Source organism: Rhinopithecus bieti, unplaced genomic scaffold, assembly GCF_001698545.2.
Source record: "Rhinopithecus bieti isolate Rb0 unplaced genomic scaffold, ASM169854v2 scaffold_4101, whole genome shotgun sequence".
In the NCBI taxonomy this organism is placed as follows: Eukaryota; Metazoa; Chordata; class Mammalia; order Primates; family Cercopithecidae; genus Rhinopithecus; species Rhinopithecus bieti.
In genome coordinates, this window is record NW_016804458.1 from 909,951 (window position 1) to 925,404 (window position 15,454).

General features: G+C 34.0%; 1 protein-coding gene across 1 annotated transcript in view; it reads left to right on the forward strand.

Moving 5' to 3' along the window:
- KIFAP3 (kinesin associated protein 3) overlaps positions 1-15,454 on the forward strand; it is a 173,831-nt gene that overhangs the window by 71,706 nt on the left and 86,671 nt on the right. The window lies entirely within an intron of this gene.

The window sequence follows — 15,454 nt, forward strand, 5'->3', positions numbered from 1 at the left end:
GAAATAAAATAGCTACTTTTAACCCTTTGACTTCATTTATCCATACTAAGCCAAAATGAAAGTAATGATGCAAGGAAAAATAAGGAAGCAAGGAAGCAGTAAGGAAAAAAATATTTTATCTTCAGGATTTTTCTTAAAAAAGAAAAAAACAGCAGGTATCATTTACGTTCTTATATTCTGCTATACTTTTAAAATGCTACTTAAAAATGAGCTAATTTGTGGAAACTTTTTGTTATTAAGTTAAAAGGGTTATTATTATTTTTTTTTAATAGAGAGTCTCACCATATCACCCAGGCTGGTCTTGAACTCCTGGGCTCCAGTGATCCTCCCACCTTGGCCTCTAAAAAGAGTATTTTGTATAGCATGACTTAGAAAGTACTGTATTGGAGAATTCAGTTTATAGGTTATTTTGTTTCGGCTGCCAGCAAGATGGTGAGTTGAAGAGTTAACATTGTGCAGTCAACATAATGCTAACTTTCTTAGTAGGGCATTAAATCTCTTTACAAACTATCCAATTTCCATCTTTATGGGCTCCTGCCAGTTCCCAGCATATACTTTACACTATCACCATACTGAAACACTTGCAGTTTGCTAAATAAGCTCTTTTATGCCTAAGTGCCTGTCTACCTGTTTTATCTGCTTTTTTCCTCTACCTGCAATGCCATTGCCTTTCTTAACCAGAAAGCAAATTGTTACTTATATCTTAACTCTTTGTTCCTTTGTTTCAGTACTGCAGTTTCATTCTTTTTTACAGCTTTCTCCATATATTCAAATACTGCACAACAGTGTTATTATACATTTTAGAAGTTACTCTGTTAAGGAGCACTTTCAAAAATTGGTTTTGGAGAACCACAGCATTGTAGACATTTGAGGATAAATAAGGAAAAATTTAAGAGTAAAGTTGATTGATCTTGAATTTAATTCATGTGACCTTTCCTTTATTATAAATCTGACATAATTATGTGTCACGTATTAGGTCAGCTTCCCAATGTATGAAGATAAACAATTTACACCCATTGGCCTGAAGGAATTCATAGTCTATTTGGTTTGTTCAGTTTCTAGTCATGTACTTTTATTAAATAATTGCCTTGTAACATATGATAAAATGTGTGATTTAAAAGAGATTTTTAAGAAATCACTCATGCGATACCCACTTCATAATTTGTTAACAAGTAGTAAATTTTGGGATATAAGACATAATACCCAATATATAAATTAATGTTTTATCTCTTTTGGAGCTCAGTTTCCTGAGTCAGACTGTTTTATTAGAATTGTGACTGTTTACATCTAACCATGTGACCTTGGGCAAGTTATGCAAACTCTTTGTGACTCAGTTTCCTCATCTCTTAAATGAGGATAATAACTAGATTCAACTTAGAGTTTTTGAAGATCAAGTGAGGAATTGCCTGCAAAGTACCTGACACATAGTATTTTCTTAGTAAATGTTGTCTACTGTTATTTTCCTAATCAACAGCATCATTCATTATGAAGTAGACACTCTATAAATGTTGCTGACTTATGTTACTCTGAGTACAAATACTTTTCTCAAAAGTGTTACATTTTTGTTGACAAACTAGTTAATTTTTTAAAAAAATTTTACTCTTGAATATGTAGTACAATTTAATTCAATAAAATGTTGATACTCTACCATGGCAAAGAACAGTGCTGAGCACTATAGAGAAATGTTTTTCAACTTACAGATATATTGGAATTCAAAAGAGATGATGTTCCCATATTGACACTTTATAGGTAAGGTTTCATTTGAAATGGATATTGAAAAATTTGTCATTTTCACAGGGTGATATTTATAAAAGAATAGGAATTGAGGCTGTAGAAAGTAATTAAGATAAAGCAGTAAACATTACCTAAGGTATAGATAGAGCTAGGCCAGTAGGAGCAACAAGTTGCCATTTCAACTTGAGCATAGAATATGACTAAGTGAAAGATAACATTTAGAAAAATTGATTTATGCTTTTTAGTGGTATGAAGTTTAAAGCATTGCTAAGCAGTTTATACTTACAACTGATGGTGGGAATCATTGTAGACTTTTGAGCTGGGTAGGTTATAGTCAGAAATCTGCTAAAGGAAAATTAATCTGATGTATTCTATTTGGTGGACTCACATTAGAGTCTGAAGATGAGATCACTAGCCTGTTGTAGTAGGCAAGACAAGAAGTAAAGAAAACCTCATTTAGAGAAGACTTAGTATGTCCAGTATGAGGCAAAAGGAAAGGGCAGAAGGGATTTGTCATAGGTGAAATGAGTGTGTTATAGTTACTGTTTGGATGTGGGTAATGATAGGAAAAGAAATCATAAAATCTGTTACTATTAGAATGCTAGTGCCAGGAACAGAAAGAGAGAAGTGTGAAGGAACAGGGATATGGGGAATTGCATGTTTTTCTTAAAGGCTTCCACTTTGAAGTGACAAATTCTTATTGCTTACATTCTGTTGTTAAAAGCAAATCACATGGCCATGCCTAACTTCAAGGGAGTGGACAAATGCCTGGAATGAGTAGAACTAGAACATTGGTGAGCAAGAAAATGATCCTGAAAGTTATTTTGGGGTTTTTGGGATTACCAGAATCTCTTAAATAGTACATCCTGACACATCATAGCAAATCCTACAGGACGTAGTCAATCTGGCAACTGTGGTAGCCCAGAGCACATTGATTAAAGCTAGGGTTGTGGACCCAGGCTATATGCCTTTGAATATTGGCTTCATCAGATACCAATTATGTAATATTGTACAATTACCTAAACTATATGTCAGTTTTCTTGTCTCCAGTATGTAGATAATAATAGTATATATTAATAGGGAAAAGTTAAATGAGATAATGCAGCATTACAAAACTACAAATATGTGAAATTATCATCAAAATAAAAATACATAGATCCCAAAAAACTAGATATCTAGAAAGGATCTTTTTTGATAAGTTCTCCAGGTTTATATTATTAAGGGTATTTAATCATTTCATACACAGGTATCTTAGGTCGTCCAGGTTTCTATAAGGGAATAGACTGGGTGACTTATAAACAACAGAAATTTATTACTCACAGTTCTTAAAGCTGTAAAGTTCAAGATCAAGGTGCCAACAGATTCAGGATCTGGGGATGGTCTGCTTACTGCTTCATAGACAGCTGTCTTGTCACCATGGCCTCACATGGCAAAAGGGGAAATGGAGCTCTTTGAGGTGTCTTTTCTAAAGGCACTGTATGGTTTGGCTGTGTCCCCACCAAATCTCACCTTGAATTGTGGTAATCCCCACGGTGCAAGGGCAGGGCCAGGTGGTGATAATTGAATCATAGGGGCATTTTCTGCATACTATTCTCATGGTAGTTGATAAGTCTCACCATATCTGATGGTTTTATAAATGGGAGTTCCCCTACACAAGCTCTTCTTGTCTGCCACCATGTAAGATGCGACTTTGCTCCTCATTTGCCTTCAGTCATGATTGTGAGGCCTCCCCAGTCTTTATTTCTTTATAAATTACCCAGTCTTGGGTATGTCTGTATTAGCAGCATGCCAACAGACTATCACAGGCACCAGTCGCATACATGATGGCTCCGCTTTCATGACGTAACCACTTCTCAAAGGCCCCAGCCCCAAATATTATCACATTCAAGATTATCTTTCAACATAAGAATTTTGGGTAAACAGAGACATTCAGTTTATAGCAGAAGGTCTTTTAAAAATCAATTACATCTTTGTTTTCTAAAGTATTTTCTTAAATTTACTTTAATATCTTGAATGTAATTTTAAATTTTAGTGAGAAGCAGTATAGTGTAGTGGTTAAAAGCATGGGATTTGGAGCCAGAGTCCCTAGGTTCAAAGGCTATATGTGTGTAGCTATTATTGTTCTTACTGTCATTTATTCAAGTTTGCAAGTCTGAAGATAATTTATTATGCAGGGCCATAAATATTTTTACCATGCCCAAGGATTTCTCCTTGCTAAATGGCCCCAGAACGCCATGTATTTTCATTTTATATACAATTTTCTGTTTTCCCCTGGCCTTAGCTGTCACTTCACATTTCTTCTGTACCAGCAGCATTTCTATAGCAGCAATTTTTCTCTCCTATAATAATCTATTTCTATTCTCTTGCGGTCTTGGAAACTGACAACTGAACTTACTTGAATTGTATGTTTTAAAAAAAATGAATTCCAAATGAGTTCCCCAAGGGTTCTCTTCCTAGTAATGTTCTTGAGTTTTATTGCATGGACCTTGTAACATTTCTTTTGACTCTGAAGAAACTGATTTTGCTGGATTGTATCTCTCTGCTATGTTCAAAGAAATTGCATTTAGTGTATAATTGATTTCCTGATATTACTAGAATGGTCATTTTTACATTTGTTAATATATAAGTTACATGTGTAGATAATTAAATCATTAACTCCTAACACAATAAGCTAAACTTCTCAATTGAGTAATTCATGATACATTTAACATATGTGATCTTTGGCTACAATGCTTATACAAAAGATATAGTAAGGAAACTGTTATAAAGGACATAAATTTGAAAGGGACAGGAAAAATTTATTTAGAGCACTGACTTTCACACATTCTTTACCTCAATCCATAGTAAAATATATTTTTCCTAAGGTGAAAAAAGTATATTATTTTAAATATATATTTTACAGTGTAGCCCAACCCTCACATGTGTATGTGATGTGTATACGTTTGTATACATGTATATTCATGTGTGTATGTCAATATATATTACATATTATTTTTGATATATATTTAAAATTTAATATATGTAATTAAACAAAATGTTCACAAAAGAGTATTTACCTTTTCTATGTGCAATGGACACTTCGTATTTTATTATATTCCCTTTTTTATGCTAGTTATTAGGTACTCATTGATTTTATCTTCCTGGTTGATTTGATGAAAAGTAATGAACTAGAGGAGGTGGTTAGACTTGTTTTCCTTCAAACCTTCAGAAATATCACTGTTTCTGGTGGATTTTTTTAAGTTTTATTTTTAGTTGATTTTCTAATGTGTTAAATAGTAGACAATCTAAATTATTTTAGATTTTTTTGGTAAATAACTGGAGTGATTACATGGAATTAAAATTTAAAGAAATTCAACGGCAGAAACCTTCTGTAAATCAAATATTTAAAGTATTTGGGGTACATTTTCTCCACTGTGGAGAAAAGAATTTGAAAATATGCAGTAGACATGAATGGTCAGTTTGCTTTTTTCTTTGGAAATAAACTCAATGTTTAGTATATGTTCCAGTTGACTGAATTAAAGAATTACCTATTACATATATAGAAATTACTTATTTTTTAAGAGGTGTAGAAGCACCTCTGTGGAGCTAATGCATATGGTAGAACTTAGCATAAGTGATTTTTATGCTGTTTCAGCTAGAAATGCTATCAGCTTTTAAGTAGATTTTCTTTATTATAATTTGGGGATCCCCACAACAGAAAAATCTTTTTTATATTTAATGATGGATTATTTTCACTAGAGTACAATGAGTTGTGAATCTTTCATGCTCTAATAAATCTATGCGATATGAACAGTTAATCTGCTTCTCAGTTTCCTGAAACATTTAACTAGTACATTGCGACCCCTGCTGTTGTGAGATTGGTGTTAATGGCTGAATAACTTTACTCAAAGTTTACTTGGAAAATAAACTGAAAAAATATATATAATTAAGGTTTTGTGATTTGAATAATTAAAGGCAAAAGGGAAATTGTGTTATAGCTCAGGGCTTTTTCCATGTAAGGCTCTAAGGGAAATTGTAATTCAATAGAACCAAAAATTATTATAATATTGTTTTGTCACATAAAGCATTTCATTTAAGAATTTTAAATTTAGTTTTTTCTTTTAAAACCAGAGACACAAAAAGGGATTTGTAAAGAATATTATAAATAATTATTTTAAATTTTCTATCTTATGCTGAAATTGATTTGAGTAGTTTTCATCTTTCCCTAAGAGTGCAGAAAATCTAAAATTTTAATTGATTCCATGGAAAACCTTATATCTGAATATTCCTTTGTTTTCCTTCTCTTAAATATTACCAAATTTATTCATTTCTTATTTTTTAATATGTTATTTTCCTGAGATTTCATAAGGATACTAAATTTATTTCTGCTTAGTTCAGTATCAGTTGTAAATCATTTCAGTTCTATCATTCCTGTACTTTGACAGATAGTTTCTTATGTCTGGTAACTTAATGCTACCATCTGGGAGATCTATCATAGCCATTGGTTTCAGCAAATGTGATTATCTGCAAATTGAATTGGACCTACAAAACTTGGCTTTACTTAATTGTTAGATACAGTATTTTTTGAGATTTTATACCTTTTAAAAGTGTTTAAAGATTTTTTTGGCTTATCCAAGAATCAGATCTTCAAAAAAAAATTTTCCTTGTCAAAACTTATTAAGCCATTTGACCTTGATATGTCTCAAGTGCTTCCTTATGTCAGACTGGGTTGGGGGATGGCAAGAAAATTCCTTGTCATAGTGTATTCTTCAGTACCCTGGAGGATGTACTGATAGTGTTTCAAAAGTAACATGAAAAGTTAAATTTTCCTAGCTTTTTGTCTGATGGATCATGCACACATTTTGTTGCACCTTTCATTTGCTTTGGTTTAGAGATTTCATAAGCTGAGGATTGTTTGATATGCTTGAGGATGGTTTTAGCCCAAGAGCGAGCATAAATACGCAATTGAAATGTGTTCTTTGGAAGGGCCTTCATTCTTGGATAAAAGTTAAACATCACATAGTGACAGGTGGCAGTGTTTTACAGAGTGCATACATCATAATAATAATAAAAGTGGCATTTCACTGGTAAACTCTTTTGGACAATTCTGAATTTTTTAGTTTATTCATTTTTTTTTCTGTTGTGAGTGATATTATTGTATATTTTAAATTGAGTAATGTTCCAAATTTTTATGTCAGCTTTTAAAATGTTAACTAAATTTTATTTTATAATACCTTAAGTTCTGGGGTACATGTGCAGAACGTGCACGTTTGTTACATAGGTATACATGTGCCATGGTGGTTTGCGGCATCCATCAGCACACCATCTACATTAGGTATTTCTCCTAATGCTACTCCTCCCATTTCCCCCCACCCCCCCAACAGGTCCTGGTGTGTGATGTTCCCCTCCCTGTGTCCATGTGTTCTCATTGTTCAACTCCCACTTATGAATGAGAACATGTTCCTGTGTTAGTTTGCTGAGAATGATATTTTCCAGTTTCCTCTATGTCCCTGCAAAGGACATGATCTCATCCTTTTTTATGGCTGCATAGCATTCCATGGTATATATGTGCCACATTTTCTTTATCCAGTATATCATCGATGGGCATTTGGTTTGGTTCCATGTCTTTGCTATTGTGAATATGCTGCAGTAAACATACGTGGGCATGTGTCTTTATACTAGCATGATTTATAATCCTCTGGGTATACGCAGTAATGGGATTGCTGGGTCAAATGGTATTTCTGGTTCTAGATCCTTGAGGAATGGCCACACTGTCTTCCACAATGGTTGAACTAATTTACACTTCCACTAACAGTGTAAAAGCATTCCTGTTTCTCCATATCCTCTCCAGCATCTGTTGTTTCCTGACTTTTTAATGATCATCATTCTAACTGGCATGAGATGGTATCTCATTGTGGTTTTGATTTGCATTTCTGTAATGACCAGTGATGATGAGCTTTTTTTCATATGTTGTTGGCTGCATAAATATCTTCTTTTGAGAAATGTCTGTTCATATCTTTCTCCCGCTTTTTGATGGGATTGTTTTTTTCTGCAAATTTGTTTGNCCGCTTTTTGATGGGATTGTTTTTTTCTTGCAAATTTGTTTGCGTTCCTTCTAGATTCTGGATATTAGCCCTTTGTCAGATGGATAGATTGCAAAAAGTTTCTCCCATTCTGTAGGTTGCCTGTTCACTCTGATGATAGTTTCTTTTGCTGTGCTGAAGCTCTTTAGTTTAATTAGATCCCATTTGTCTATTTGGGTTTTTGTTGCCATTACTTTTGGTGTTTTACTCATAAAGTCTTTGTCCATGCCTATGTCCTGAATGGTATTGCCTAGATTTTCTTCTAGGGATTTTATGGTTTTAGGTCTTATGTTTAAGTCTTTAATCTTATCTTTAGTTAATATTTGTATAAGGTGTAAGGAAGGGGTCCAGTTTTAGTTTTCTGCATATGGTTAGCCAGTTTTCCCAACACCATTTATTAAATAGGGAATCCTTTCCGCATTGCATGTTTTTGTCAGGTTTGTCAAATATCAGATTTCTGAGGCCTCTGTTCTGTTCCATTAGTCTATATATCTGTTTTGGTACCAGTACCATGCTGTTTTGGTTACTGTAGCCTTGTAGTATAGTTTAAAGTCAGGTAGTGTGACGCTTCTAGCTTTGTTCTTTTTGCTTAGGATTGTCTTGACTATATGGGCTCTTTTTTTGGTTCCATATGAAATGTAATGTAGTTTTTTTCTAATTCTGTGAAGAAAATCGTTGGTAGCTTGATGGGGATAGCACTGAATCTATAAATTACTTTGGGCAGTATGACCATTTTCACAATTTTGATTCTTCTATCCATGAGCATGGAATGTTTTTCCATTTGTTTGTGCCCTCTCTTATTTCCTTGAGCAGTGGTTTGTAGTTCTCCTTGAAGAGGTCCTTCACATCCCTTGTAAGTTGTATTCCTAGGTGTTATGTTCTCTTTGTAGCAATTGTAAATTTATTTTTCACTTTCACTTCTTTTACCTTCTAGGTATTATGTTGTTTCTTTTCTTCTCATTTAAACTCTCCTCAAAAGAGTTATCTTCATTTCCTGTCTTCATTTTCCCTCTTCCCTTTCATATATATTAATATGCCCTCTCTCCCTATTCTCTGTCTCTTTCTGTTTCTTTCCCTATCTGCCCATCTCCCTCTCTCTCTCCCTCTCCCCACTTCCTTCTATTCTCTCTTCTCTTTCAGTCACCTCCCCTCATTGTTTTACACACTACTGAATCTTTTCCAATCAAGCTGTCACTCCCACTCTTCACCTCCCACACAAACAACCCATCAGACTACTCTGGTCAAGTTCCAGTGACCTGCACATTGCCAAAGCCAGTGGTCAATTTCTAGTACTCATGTTACTCAACCTATGAGCAGTATTTGTTACAGTTCCCTCCTTTAACTTTTCCATTGGTTTTCCAGGACTCAGTACTCTTAATAGCTTTCCTCCTAAATATCCAATCCTTCTCAGTCTCCTTTTCTGCTTCCACCTCTTCTTTCCAATTTCTAAGCATTAGAATGCCCCAGGACTTAGTCCTTGGACTTTATCTATGCTTGTTACTTTGCTGACTTCATTCCATGTAAATAGTCTGCCTATACTAACGACTCCTAAATAGCAATAGAAATAATCTCAGCCTCCTCCCTGATTTTCTTGGTCCAGATATTACTACTTGGATGCCTCATTAGCATCTGAGATTTAACAGGTTCAAAATTAAGCTCCCAATCTCTACCCTACCCTCACCTCAATTTACTATTTTCACAGTCTTTCTCATGTCAGTAAATGGTAACTTCATCTTTCTAGTTAACTGGACCAAAACTGGAGGAATTATCCTCAACCCTTTTCTTTCCCTCCTGTGCTTTATCCAAACTCTTAGGAATCCAGTCAGCTATATCTTCAAAATATAGCTGCTACCCCATAGTACTTAATCATCATGAATATAAATTCCATATAATTATCTTGTTTATTACCTATGCACCACCACCCACCTCCCGCGTTTACCCTCCAGGCCCCATCAGCATAAGCTCCATAACAATATGGAGTTCCATCAAGTCTCGGCTAATATGTAAGAAGAGGCAGATGAAGAATATTGAAGCACCATTAGCATGGCACTTCTTTACTTCACTTCTTTACTCCTAATACCTAGAACAATGTCTAGCACATTATATGTTCTCAATAAATATTTGGTGGCTGGTTAGAGGGATGAATGGATAAAAGGATGAAAGGAAAGAACATCAAAGGAACTGAGCTTGAGTCTTCCCTTTGCCCTTTATTACCTGAGTGACTTTAGGCACGTCATCAGTTGATCTTCACTAAACCTTTCGTCTTATTTAAAAAATTAGGGTATAAAATAGGTCCTATCTCACAGGTTTGTTCTGAGAATTAGATGAGATAATAAACATATATTTATTTGATAACTAGAAAGTTGTGTGCAAATGTTAGTCATGATAAGGAGGAAGAAAAGGAAGGGAAAGACTTGAGGGGCTAATGGTTGCCAAATGAGAGATCAGAGAGACAGAAAACAATTGGCTTCACAGTTTTGAGTATTTCTAGACCTGCTTATAGAGGGTTTGTTATAGAGGGTTTGTTTTAAACATTGACATAGCACCTTAATTTCACTTATATTTTATACCTTTCTCATGTATCAGTGAATTCAGGGCAGGAATCTTCTAATACGCTGATACTCAAAGTGTGGTCCATGGACCAATACTTGGTCTATTTGTTATTAATTGTTACTGGTCTATGATGAGTAAGTCCAAAATTGAAAGTAAGCACTTAGACACATATAGCAATTTGACTGAATAAGATTTTGTCTGCTGAATGTAATAATAAAATTTGCATCTTCTATTTTATATATCTTTTGTTTAATTTCATTTTATTAATAAGATAATATACATAATATAATAACTCTTTGTAGCAATTGTAAATTTATTTTTCACTTTCACTTCTTTTACCTTCTAGGTATTATGTTGTTTCTTTTCTTCTCATTTAAACTCTCCTCAAAAGAGTTATCTTCATTTCCTGTCTTCATTTTCCCTCTTCCCTTTCATATATATTAATATGCCCTCTCTCCCTATTCTCTGTCTCTTTCTGTTTCTTTCCCTATCTGCCCATCTCCCTCTCTCTCTCCCTCTCCCCACTTCCTTCTATTCTCTCTTCTCTTTCAGTCACCTCCCCTCATTGTTTTACACACTACTGAATCTTTTCCAATCAAGCTGTCACTCCCACTCTTCACCTCCCACACAAACAACCCATCAGACTACTCTGGTCAAGTTCCAGTGACCTGCACATTGCCAAAGCCAGTGGTCAATTTCTAGTACTCATGTTACTCAACCTATGAGCAGTATTTGTTACAGTTCCCTCCTTTAACTTTTTCCATTGGTTTTCCAGGACTCAGTACTCTTAATAGCTTTCCTCCTAAATATCCAATCCTTCTCAGTCTCCTTTTCTGCTTCCACCTCTTCTTTCCAATTTCTAAGCATTAGAATGCCCCCAGGACTTAGTCCTTGGACTTTATCTATGCTTGTTACTTTGCTGACTTCATTCCATGTAAATAGTCTGCCTATACTAACGACTCCTAAATAGCAATAGAAATAATCTCAGCCTCCTCCCTGATTTTCTTGGTCCAGATATTACTACTTGGATGCCTCATTAGCATCTGAGATTTAACAGGTTCAAAATTAAGCTCCCAATCTCTACCCTACCCTCACCTCAATTTACTATTTTCACAGTCTTTCTCATGTCAGTAAATGGTAACTTCATCTTTCTAGTTAACTGGACCAAAACTGGAGGAATTATCCTCAACCCTTTTCTTTCCCTCCTGTGCTTTATCCAAACTCTTAGGAATCCAGTCAGCTATATCTTCAAAATATAGCTGCTACCCCATAGTACTTAATCATCATGAATATAAATTCCATATAATTATCTTGTTTATTACCTATGCACCACCACCCACCTCCCGCGTTTACCCTCCAGGCCCCATCAGCATAAGCTCCATAACAATATGGAGTTCCATCAAGTCTCGGCTAATATGTAAGAAGAGGCAGATGAAGAATATTGAAGCACCATTAGCATGGCACTTCTTTACTTCACTTCTTTACTCCTAATACCTAGAACAATGTCTAGCACATTATATGTTCTCAATAAATATTTGGTGGCTGGTTAGAGGGATGAATGGATAAAAGGATGAAAGGAAAGAACATCAAAGGAACTGAGCTTGAGTCTTCCCTTTGCCCTTTATTACCTGAGTGACTTTAGGCACGTCATCAGTTGATCTTCACTAAACCTTTCGTCTTATTTAAAAAATTAGGGTATAAAATAGGTCCTATCTCACAGGTTTGTTCTGAGAATTAGATGAGATAATAAACATATATTTATTTGATAACTAGAAAGTTGTGTGCAAATGTTAGTCATGATAAGGAGGAAGAAAAGGAAGGGAAAGACTTGAGGGGGCTAATGGTTGCCAAATGAGAGATCAGAGAGACAGAAAACAATTGGCTTCACAGTTTTGAGTATTTCTAGACCTGCTTATAGAGGGTTTGTTATAGAGGGTTTGTTTTAAACATTGACATAGCACCTTAATTTCACTTATATTTTATACCTTTCTCATGTATCAGTGAATTCAGGGCAGGAATCTTCTAATACGCTGATACTCAAAGTGTGGTCCATGGACCAATACTTGGTCTATTTGTTATTAATTGTTACTGGTCTATGATGAGTAAGTCCAAAAATTGAAAGTAAGCACTTAGACACATATAGCAATTTGACTGAATAAGATTTTGTCTGCTGAATGTAATAATAAAAATTTGCATCTTCTATTTTATATATCTTTTGTTTAATTTCATTTTATTAATAAGATAATATACATAATATAATAAATATTATAATAAAATAATAATAATATAATACAATAATTTAATAAAAATGTTAGGGGAAGAAATCAACAACCTGGCTCACCACCACAGATAGTTTGAGAACCACTGTTCAAATAGATGAAATGACAGTCTTAATCCTAGGTTAGTAAACTGTTCTTTAAACGTATTCAGAAGTCCATATAATTTGAACCCAGTATCACAAAGTTACCCTGCCTTCGGATACCTCCTTAGCTCATTTATAAGCAGAGATGAGATTGTTTCTCATCCTTAAAAACTGAGGAATTAGTAGTGTTACCCGTAGATGTTGCTAAGTTTTTCTATACTTACAATAATTATAATAGCTATAAATTGAGTCAATGAATATTCATCTGGTGTACTTAACTTATGTTAAGCATTTTCATATATAATTTATAAACATATGCAAATTAACTTAAAAAGTTAACTAACTCCGACATATTTCTTAAAGTTACCTTTTAATCAACAGAGTCACCCTGGTCAGTGATAAATGTATGGCACTGAAAGCTACTAGTATGAAGGTTTGAACCATCATTTAAATTTTGATTCTGAGTTCTAACTGTGTAAATTTTGATTCTTCTAACTTAGTTTTAAGTCTGTGCCAGTTTGCATGGCTGGCTTATGCAGAAACTAATGTTATTGGTTATGACAGGAAAATTGGGACTCCTAAATTCAATAGCACATCAGACCTGTTTCACAATTTTATGTGAATAATTTCAAAAGGTCTAATTTTTAGTAATGTTAGACCATATTGTCTTCATTGGAAGACAAATTAGAGTTTCTAAGGTGTTCCAAATTGATATAAATGTTTCTGTATTGTGTGAATAGACCCAAAATTGATTTTGAGAGTAAGAATGGCACCTGATTCATTTTTGTCTAGATACATTTAGGTAATATGGGTTTAGGGCATTTTACAGGGCTGTAGAAAGGTTTCATCAGCATGTAAGGAGTGAGACCAGGTCAAGAGTTAAGTGATAAATGTTTGATTTCTTCCGGTTTAGACAAGTCTGATTTCCCTTATTGTTGGAGATCACCAGAGCAGATACTGTTGAACTCTAAACTTTGATCATATAAAAATTAAGGGTTATTTCCTTTGACCACTCTGTCATATGTCTTTAAAAGAAAATTGACAAAGTTAACTTCTGAACACCTTTGAAATGTTTCCACAATGTTAAATCACTTGTTTACTTTATATTAATATGATCTTTTTAATTTACCAACAGCATCATGAAGAATGAAAAAATAAAACTTTATTTTGTGAAGAAGGCAACATTTTGCCTTTTCTGACTTATTAAAAACTGGAAGTGGTCAGAGTAATGATTTTGAAGCAAAATGAAGTGTTTTCCATTTTTTTGAAACTAGGTTGCCTTAATGATAGTTTCTTTAAGAAACTTAAAGTAGATTTTTAAAAAAATAAATTGGTTTGGTTGGTCTGTTTATTACCAAACTGTTATGGAATTTCACACATCTGTTTCCAAACACAACTCCTCATAGACTACTACACTGTTTCTCAATTTTAATAGGCCTCATTTATCCTATAAATAAACCTACATTTTCTTACCTGATCAAGTGAGCAAACAATAGGGGTCAGATGTGGCAAACAGTTTAACAGAAAGCACATGTCTCGCCGTCAGGGTGAGGTAGAGTCATATCAGGATTGCTTGAAGTTATTAATGGCAGTAAAATTTATGCTTCCTCCTGTTTTCCCAATTAAATCAAGAAGCCTTTTTTCTTAAGATTCTTCTATCACCAGCTGGTTCCAATACTGTGTGTGTGTGAATATTGCCTAGGGTGTCTCCATTTCTAGATGGTAAAATTTGGCATATTACCATTCTAGATGGTAAAATAAAGCATATTAAGTCAATGATGTGGACATACAGGCTAGAAAGCAGTCATCGTTAAGGGCTTTATGTTGGTCCTTATCATTTGTACCACAAGTATGTGTATTCTTTAGGGCTTATTGCAAATAACTTGTATTCTCTGGATGTAATAAAAATTCTACAGAGGACATAATAAAATAATTGAAGACATGTTGAAAAATCAGCTGTGTGGCCAAATGTGTAGTTGTACATACTAAAAAAAATGAAAATTCATCAAAAAGGTTGTATATAAGAGTACTCATTTAGTGAATATCTCTAAAAACAGAGTGTTTAGCTTACCGGTAGATCTGCAGTGTTAGTTTCTCATACTTTTAAAATTAAATAATTGGACATAAAAAATTATTTATCTGTGAACCACTGTACCTCAGAAATGATTGTTGTATTTAACGTTTTCATACTGATCTTTGTAATCTATAAATTATGTTATATTTTCCCCTTAACTGTTGCTTAACAGCTGTTGGTTTTTATCTGTTCATCTCAAATCTTGACTGTAGACAAATCTATTATAAAACAGATCATCCAGTATAGTTACAGTCTTAAACATTGGTCTGTGCAAATTCAAGTTTAAACTAAGGCTATCTGTTTATACTGAGTATATATCTGCAGTATATGCTGTAATCATAAAATTTTATGGAAATTTATCAAAGATGTTCTGGTATAATTTCAATATGTTTTAAGCCTATGTCAGTGTAGTTAACATGTTCAATAATTGTCGCACTTATCTTTTAAGTGGTGGTTTTCGCCTGTGGCATTTTCACTGTATTGATAGAACTTTAGGGGCTCTAACTCCATAATAAATGTAAAGACACCTGCAAATTTTGAAGCATGTTGTATTCATATAGACTTTCCAGAGGTAATATATCACCTTAATGCTGTTCTATCCTAATATAGGTGTGCTTATATTCCCACTTCTCTTATCTTTTTGTGGAGCCTTTGTGACATCAAAGGGAG